General features: G+C 33.5%; 1 long non-coding RNA gene across 1 annotated transcript in view; it reads right to left on the bottom strand.

The window, feature by feature from the left end:
• Positions 1–6,046: 6,046 nt before the first annotated feature.
• The window catches only part of LOC129138299 (uncharacterized), a 51,778-nt gene continuing 48,476 nt past the window's right edge, over positions 6,047–9,348 (bottom strand). Inside the window, exons 4-5 of the long non-coding RNA XR_008541497.1 lie at positions 6,344–6,460; positions 6,047–6,075 (exon numbers count right to left, since the gene is read on the bottom strand). This is a non-coding gene — a long non-coding RNA (uncharacterized LOC129138299). The remainder of the gene's footprint in view (positions 6,076–6,343; positions 6,461–9,348) is intronic.

Below are 9,348 nucleotides of genomic sequence, written 5' to 3'. Positions count from 1 at the left end.
CCTCCCCACTACCCTTCCCAGCCACCATTCTATTCTCTCCATGAGTTCAATTTTTTTAGCTCCCAAATATGAGTGAGAACATGTGATATTTGTGTAAGTCAGCTTAATAGACAGCTTCTGAACAGCTTGACTAAAGAAACATACATTGTATTTTTTTCTTTTTTTTTTCCTAACTAATGTTGGTGAGGATGTGGATAAAAGGGAACCTTCGTATGCTCTTGGTGGGAATGTAAACTGGTACAGCCACTATGGAGAACATTATGGAAGTTCCTTAAAAAACTAAAAATAGTACTACTATATAATCCAGTAATCTCATTCCTGGGTCTATATCCAAAAGAAAGGAAATCAGTATATTGAAGAGATATCTGCTCTCTCATGTTTATTTCAGCACTATTCACAATAGCCAAATATGGAATCAACCAAAGTGTCTATCAATGGACGAACGGATAATTAAACTGTGGTGCACATACACAGTGAAATATTTTTCAGCTATACAAATGATAAAATCCTGTTATTTGCAAAGCATGGATGGAACTGGAGGACATCATGTTAAGTGAAGTAAATCAGGCATGAAAAGACAACTATCACATGTTCTCACTCATATTTCTCACTCATATCTCAGCTAAAAAAAAAATTGAACTCATAGAGAGAGAAAGTAGAATGATGGCTACTGGAGATTAGGAAGGGTAGTGGGGAGGGAGATATAAAGAGGATATGGTTAATGGGTACAAAAATACAGTTAGAAGGAATAAAGTCTAGTATTCGGTAACACAATAGGGTGACTATAGTTAACTATAATTCATTGTGTATTTAAAAATAACTGAAAGTTGAATATAATTTTAGAAAAACATTTTTTCTGTATATATATATATACACATTTCTGTATATCTGTATATATGTAGAAAATATTTTAAGCTATTAAAGTTAACTAGTGCATTTAGCAATGTTGTTTGATAATGGTTAATTTTTCCCAAATTGATCCATAGATTTAATGCAATCTCAATCAAATTTCTAATAATATATTTGAGCAAATTGACAAGCTGATTCTAAAATTTACATGCAAATACAAAGAGGTAAGAATATCCAAAGAAATTCTGAAGGAAGGCATACACTACATATATCAAGACTTTCTTCAAATTTTGAAAGAAGACACAAGAAGTCTTCATATATGGTAGACTATGTCATCCTTTGAAACTTTCTTGACTATTCTGGCCTCTTTGCATTTCCAAAAACATGGAATTAACCTAGATGCCCATAAATAGTAGACTGGATGAAGAAAACAAGATACATACACACCATGGAATACAATGCAGCCATAAAAAAGAATGATATCATGTCCTTTGCAGCAACATAGATGAAGCTAAAGGCCATTATCCTAAGCAAAGACACACAGAAACAGAAACAAAAAACCAAATACCACATGTAGTCACTCATAAGTGGGAGTTAAACACTGAGTAGGAATGGACATGAAAAAGAAAACAATAGACACTGGGGCTTACTACAGAGAGAAGGGTGGCAGAAGGGGGAAAATCCAAAAGCCACCTATTGAGTACTATGCTTATTACCTGGGTAACAGAGTAATCTGTATAACAAACATCTGTGACATATAATTTACCTATAAAACAAACCTGCACATATACCCCTGAAATAAAAATAAAAGTTAAACAAAAGACTATATATTGAAATCTTGTATTGGTAAAGAAAAAAGAAACATGCTAGTGAAACACATTAGAGATTCTGGGAACAAAAAGAAAGTATATAGTTACCTGATCTATGAGAAATAGGATAATGAAGAGAAGAAACAAAAATATGATGCTTGGCAATTATACTCCTACCTTGAACAAACAACTACAAAAAAGCTTGGCTCTAAATTCACAAAATTCACAAAAATAATTCAGAATAATATATATCTCTATATAAATAAAAATAAAGCTTTTAGAAGATGATATAGGAGATATAGGAGAATGTTCTCATGACTTGTATATGCAAGGATTTCTTAAATACGACAAATTATTTTAAACAAAAGAAAAAATGACAAACTAGACTTCATTAAAATACATTATCAATCATCATTAAAGACATTATGAGAGTGAAAATGCAGCTCATAATTTGGAAAAAGAAATTTACTAAGCATATAAGCAGCCCCCAGGATATTCCTCCTTTTAAACTTTATATTGAAAATACTAAAAGTCTGCTCATAAATCAGTAAGAAAAAAGCAGACTAATGGATAAATGGGCAAAAACTTGATAAGCCCTTTACAAAAGGAGATATTCAAATGCTCAATAAGCATATGAAAGTTTGCTTAACTGTATTAATAATTATTCATATACATATTGAAATTTTAATGCAATATTTATTTATATACATCAGAATGGCTAAACTGAAAAAGTAATACTCTCCTAGATGTTAATTAGGATGTGGAGCAACAGAAACTCTCATAGACTATTACTGAAACATGCATTTATACAATCGTTTTGGAAAGCTGGAAGAATACACCAAAAGTGAACACACATATACTACTCTACCACACACTAATTCTACTAATTTTCTCCTAGTTGTATGTCCAACATACAATATATACTAAAAGGCATGTATGAAATATTCATAGCAGTTCTATTAGTAGCAGAACTGTAATACAAGCCATATGCCCATCAACAATAGACTAAATACTGGTATATTAATAAAATAGATTACCATATAACAACGAGAATAAAAGAACTATAATTGTACACCAAAACATAGATGTATGCTGAGCAAAAAGTCAGACAATAGTTAAAACAAACTGTATTACTTTATATAAATTCTAAAATGGCAAATGTAATCCATTTTGTTAGAAGTCAGGGGACTAATTACTCTTCAGTTAACAAAGTCAAAAACTGATAGAAAGTTTAAAAGGAAGAATAACTTAGGGGCTGGTAATGTTCTTTAGATCAATCTATTAAATAGTCATGTGGCTGAGTTCATGTGAAGGTATGGTAGTCTCCCCCAAAAGGTATTCATGTCTTCATTCCTGAAATTTATAAATTTTACCTTATATTTGAAAAAAGGGGTATTTGTTGTTGTGCTTAATTTATGAATCTTGAAATCTGGAGATCATCCTGGATTATCTAGCTGGGCCTAAAATTCAATCACATGTATCCGTGTAAGAGGAAGGCTAAGAGAGACCTTATACATAAAGTGGTAGATTGATAGAAAGTTGGAGCAAAGAGATTTGAAGATGTGAGAGTGATGTGGCCAATAGCCAAGGAATCCTCACGGACACCAGAAGCTGGAAACGGCAAGAAACAGATTTTTCTCCAGAGTTTCTGAAAGAAGTGTGGCCCTGTTAACATCTTGATTTTGATCCAGTGATACTGATTTTGGATTTCTGTCCTCCATAACTAAGAGAAAATATGTTTCTCTTCTTATGAGCCACCCACTGTGTAGTAATTTGTTACTATAGGAAACTAATACAATGGTGATTCATCATTCATCAAACTATACATACACTTATGATTTGTGATTTTTTATGTTTCTGTTACACCTCAGTAAAGAGTTTACTAAAAATTAAATGCATAAAGAACAAGCTTAAGTGATGTATGAATTTCTTCAACAAATATTAATAAAGTTTTTATTCTATCCAGAATTTCTGCTAACTACTGGGAATATAATGATGAGAAAAATGAAAAATATCCCAGTCCTAGTGGAAAAGGCAGGTTAAACAAATAGCTATAGAGTCTAAATTGCTTTGATAAAGACTTAAGAGCAGGTAAGAAAAATCTGAGGCCTGAAGTATGTCAGTAGACAAAGAAGAAAAGTGAAGTTCTCCCTAGTACAGAAATCTACTTACAAAGGAAATTATCTGCAAAGGATAATCAGATAACCACTGCACTGGAGAAATTAAAAGCTCAGATTATAGAAGACAGAATAAGTTACAGGGAACTAAGTATTCATCAATTTTCTTATATCTTCTTCTAGAGTGTAGAGCTGTTACTGGAAAATAGGTCCCCTTCCGGAACTACAATTCTTAGTCACCTTTCTTCTAAGCAAGGCCATATGTCCTATTCTTACCAACAAAATATCATATTCTTATCAACAAAAAGAAATAATTTGACTAACATAGTAATAATGAAGTCTGCCTTAACTCTTTAGTCCTTTGTCTGCCAAGAGGATGCAGAAGACTCTGGGATCCTAAATAAATCTTAAATCAAGAAGATGCAAGAGGAAGTGACACCAATAAGATAGCTGACTAGAAGTTCCTAACACTCAACCTCCTCCCCGGCCATCACACAAAAGGACCAAAGAAACAAATAAATAACCACATTTCAACTAAAATATATGAAAGAGAGCCCTGGAGTACAACAAGGAAATGGCAGAGACCATGTGGATCACGGAGACTCAGGATGGCCATATAAAAAAGGGAATGGAACATTCTGCCTTTACCATCTTTTCTCTCCTAGTGGGATGAGGTCAGAGCCAGGGCAGACTGTCCTTACAGAGAAAAGGTATGCAGGAGGCCCTCAGCAACACAAATTAAAATGTGGACACCCACAATCTTTGCTCCTGGAGATCACTGTAGTCCTTACAGGTCCTAGGCCCAGCCTGAGGAGTTGCCTGGAGTTCACATGTCTATGTTACTCCAAACAAGGAGCTCACATTGTGTCTCATCCTGCCCTATTATTGAAGCTGCTGCAGTGTAATGACATCTTGAGACTGAAGCCACTGCTAGGGTGCCTTCTCATTTGGGGGCCAGTAGCCACTCTATCTTCCTATATCCTAGGCTTCACTGCCACTACACCACACCTACTCGAGGTAGCACACCATTCTGCAGCTGAGCAGCTACAACTTCTAACCCCATGGAAACAAACTGCCAAGAAGGCCCTCCATCTTTCCATCCCAGTGACTGCGGTATCTTGGCTCCGTCTACTCAGAGCCTAGGACCAGCACAACAGCTGTAACCTTAGCACCTGAGCCCATGTGGCACCCTGTTCCCCAAGGAACAGGCACTCATGCCCAGTGATGAGGCTGTACCCAAACTAGCACAGCAGCCTCACAAACTCCTGCAGCCTAAGACATTTTCTTATGAGGAAATCCCCCTATATGGGACTTCATGGCTGTATCTTGCTGCTCGGACTATCAGCATATTTCTCAGAATATTTCTCAACCTTGAAGGCCAGGAAAGAATGGGATAATATATTCAAAGTGCTGAGAGAAAAAAATAAAACTTCTAGTCAAGAACAGTATACTCATCAAAGTTATTCTTTAAATATGAAGGAGAAGTAAAGTCTTTCCCAGACAAGCAAAAGCTGATGGAATTCATCACCACTAGAACAGCTGTACAAGAAATGCTTAAAAGACGGTTTCAAAGGATGTTAATTGCCACCATGAGGTGAAAGGATGTTAATTACTACCATGAAAGTATTTAAACTCACTGGTAGAAGTAAACTCATAATTAAATTCAGAGTGCTACATTATTGTAGTGGTGGTATACAGTATGAAGTTTAAAAGTCAAAATGGTCAACAATAACCGTAGCTACAATAAGTTTTTTAGAAATAAACCATATAAAAGATGTAAATTAAGACAAGAAAATTATAAATTGGGTTGGAGGGTAAAAGTCTAGAATATTTGCAGGCAAACAAAGTTAAATTGTTATTAGCTTAAAATAAACCTTTAGAACTATAAGATTTGTTATGTAAGCCCCAGAGTAACAAAAAAGAAAAAAGTTACAGCATATATGCAAATGAAAAAGAGAATGGAATAAAGCCATGAAACCACAAAAGCAAACAGAAGAGAGGAAGAAAGAAACAAAGACCTACAAAATAACCAGAAAACAATGAACAAAATGGCAACAGTAAATCCATCACTATCAATAATAACCTTCAATATAAGTGTATTAAATTCTGTAATTAAAAGATGGCTGAATGCATTTTAAAAACATACAACTATATACTGCTTACAGGAGACTTACTTCACCTATAAGGACACATATTGACTAAAAATAAAGAAGAGAAAACTATATGCCATGCAAATGGAAATCAAAACAGAGCAAAAGTAGCTATACTTACATCAGATAAAATAGACTTTAAGTCAAAAACTGTAAAAAGAGACAAAGATGGTCATGATATGATGAACGGGTCAATTCAGTAAGGGGATAAACAACTACAAATATATATGAATCTCAAACCAGAACACCCAGGCATATAAAGCAAATATTATTAGATGTAAAGGGAGAGATAGACTCTAACCCAATAATAATAGAGGACTTTGATATCTCACTTTTGGCAAAGGACAGATCATCTAGACAAAAATTCAGCAAAAAAAAACAACAAATATAAAGCGCACTCTAGATCATGTGGACCTACCAGATATTCACAGAACATCCCACTCAACAGCTGAAGAGTATGCATTCTCCTCATCAGCACATGGAAGTGTTTTCAGGGTAGATCAGATGTTAGGCCACAAAACAAATCTCAGCAAATCTGTAAAAATCAAAATCAAGTATCTCTTTTGACCATGATGGAATAAAACTAGAAATCACTAACAGTAAAAACTTTAGAAACCATTTAAATACATGTAAATTTAACAACATACTCCTCTATAACAAATGGATTAATGAATAAGTTAAAAAGAAAATTCAAACACTTCATGAGACAAATGGAATTGGAAACACAGTATATGAAAACTTATGGAATACAGCAAAAGCAGTTCCAAGATGGAAGTCTACAGCAATAAACACCTACACCATAAAAGACAAAAAATCTCAAATAAACAGTCTAACCTCATACCTCAAGGAACTAGAACAACAAGAACAAACACAAAATTAGTAGAAAAAAGAAATAAATGAGAGTGGATATAAGTGGAATAGTGACTAAAACAATACAGAAATCCTTGAACAGAAACAAACCTTTAATTAGATTAACTTAGAAAAGTAGATGGAAGGTTCACGTAAAATCAGAAATAAAAAAGTATACATTACAACTGATGGAACAGCAATACAAAGGATTATAAGAGACTATTATGAACAACTACATGCCAACATATACATATGCAACCTACCAAAATTAAATTATGAAAAAGTAGAAAATCTGAAGAGACCAATAGTGAGCAACAACATAGAATCTATAATAAAAAGTCTCCCATCAAAGAAAAGCTCCAGATATGATGGCTTCACTACTGAAATCTACCAAACATTTAAAAGATGTTATCAATACTTTTCAAACTATTTCGAAATAATTGAAGATGAGAGAATTCGTCCAAACTCATTCTACAATGCTGGCATAACTGATACAAAAACCAGTCAAGGACGCAACAAAATATGAAACGACAGGACAACATCTCTGATAAAAATAGATGCAAAAATCCTTAAGAAAATACTAGCAAACCAAATTCAACAGCACATTAAAAAGATAATTCACCATGATCAAATGGGATTCATTCTAGATAATACAACCTACATAATACAATAAATGTGATATAGCACATTAGCAGGATCAAGGACACAAGCTAATCTATCACTTTGATAAACAGAAAAAGTATTTGACAATATTCAACAATGCTGTTTGATTAAAACTCTCAACAAAATGTACCTCAACACAATAAAGGCCAAAAATGATAAACTACAGCTAACTGGAGAAAAGTTGAAAGCTTTTCCTCTAAGATCTGAAACAAGACACAGATGCCAATTTTCACCACTTTTATTCAACATAGTACTAAAGTCCTAGCCAGAGAAATTAGGCAAGAAAAATAAATAAAAAGGATCTATTTGGAAAGAAGGAAGTCAAATTGTTTCTATTTCATGATTTTATACATAGATTTTATATAAAGGTTCAACCAAAAAGCTCTAAGAAGTGATAAATAAATTCAGTAAAGTTGCAGGATACAGCATCAACCAAAAATATCAGTAGCATTTCTTTTTTTTAATAACTTTTATTTTAAGTTCAGAGGTACATGTGCGGGTTTGTTACATAGGTAAACTTGGGTCATGGGAGTTTGTTGCACAAAATAATTTCATCACCCAAGTACTTATTTGTTCTATTGGCTGCAGGGTGACTATAGTTAATATTGCATATTTCAAAATAATTAGAGGAAAGGATTTTAAAAGTCCTTACCATAAACTAATGATCAATGTTTTAGATAATGAATATGCTGAATACCCTGATTCTATCATTACTGAATATATGCATGTATTGAAACATCACACTGTGCCCCATAAATATGTGCAATTATTATGTGACAATTAAAAGCAAAATAAAACTTTTCAAAAATAAAGATGGAAGAAACCTGGGTTGCTCAATCTCTGACGGGTGACCAGTCACCAATCATAACATTACTCAGCATAGGTACATGAGCAGATATATCATTTCATGTGGCTAAGTACCTAAAATTTTATGATATTTTGTTACATTAGCTAGAATTACTCACACTAAGAACAAAGAGAGTGAGATATAAGCCTGGGTAGAATAATCAATTTTAGAATGATGTTGTTAAGTCTTACTAAGAAATCTCAACATTGCTAAAAGGACAATGGAAAGGTTGAGGTATTTTAGGAGGTTTAATGTTATATATTTAGACTAAGCAATTTGATTGATTACAGAAAATGTATTACAAGTAAAAAATCATAAAGATAATGAGATAAGTTGATGACACCTATTGCATCAATCCAGTGTGTAATGAAGTTGGGCTAGTTGAGGATCATAGTAAAATAGAATTGAACAGACTCAGAAGTAAAGTTTATATAGATAATGCCTGTTACTTGACTACATTTGACGGTAAGGAAGAAACAAAATTGGTGCAAAATTTTCTTGCTTGAGGAGCTAGCAAGACAATACACAACTCCAGGAGTTCATTCATTTAAAAAATGTCTTTATGAATTGTTACATAAGGGAAAGATAAGTTGAATATTGTCCATAGTGAATTTGAAGTGTGCATATGAAAACAAGTGGAGATGCTCAGTAGGTAGTTGAATATATAGAAAAATATACAGAAAAAAAAGCATGCTATTAAAAAAAAAGTACCTTTAACACCTTCTCACAGGAGAATGACAAAATTCCCCCTAAAACCAGAAGCCATTTATTTAGTGAAATAGCTTGGTGGGTCACATTTTTGTAAGTGTTGAGCAAGAAGCAGACCCATTACAATGGGTCAAGAAGTGTATTAGTCAAGGCCACAGAAGAAAACATAAAACCTATTTGGCAAAGGTTTTCAATATAATATGAGAATCAACTATCTATAAAAATCTTGGCAGGATTAAATGAGGCATCCTACCACCAGAACCAGCAGGAAGCTTTATTAATCTTGACCTGGAGAGACAAGTAGAGGGTTAGAAATTGTTGAGAGCTAGAGCCATAAAGGGACCTACAAGGTATAA

This window comes from Pan troglodytes, chromosome 22, assembly GCF_028858775.2.
Source record: "Pan troglodytes isolate AG18354 chromosome 22, NHGRI_mPanTro3-v2.0_pri, whole genome shotgun sequence".
Lineage (NCBI taxonomy): Eukaryota > Metazoa > Chordata > Mammalia > Primates > Hominidae > Pan > Pan troglodytes.
The sequence above is the reverse complement of the archived record's forward strand: the minus strand, read 5'-3'. Positions and strand labels throughout refer to the sequence as shown.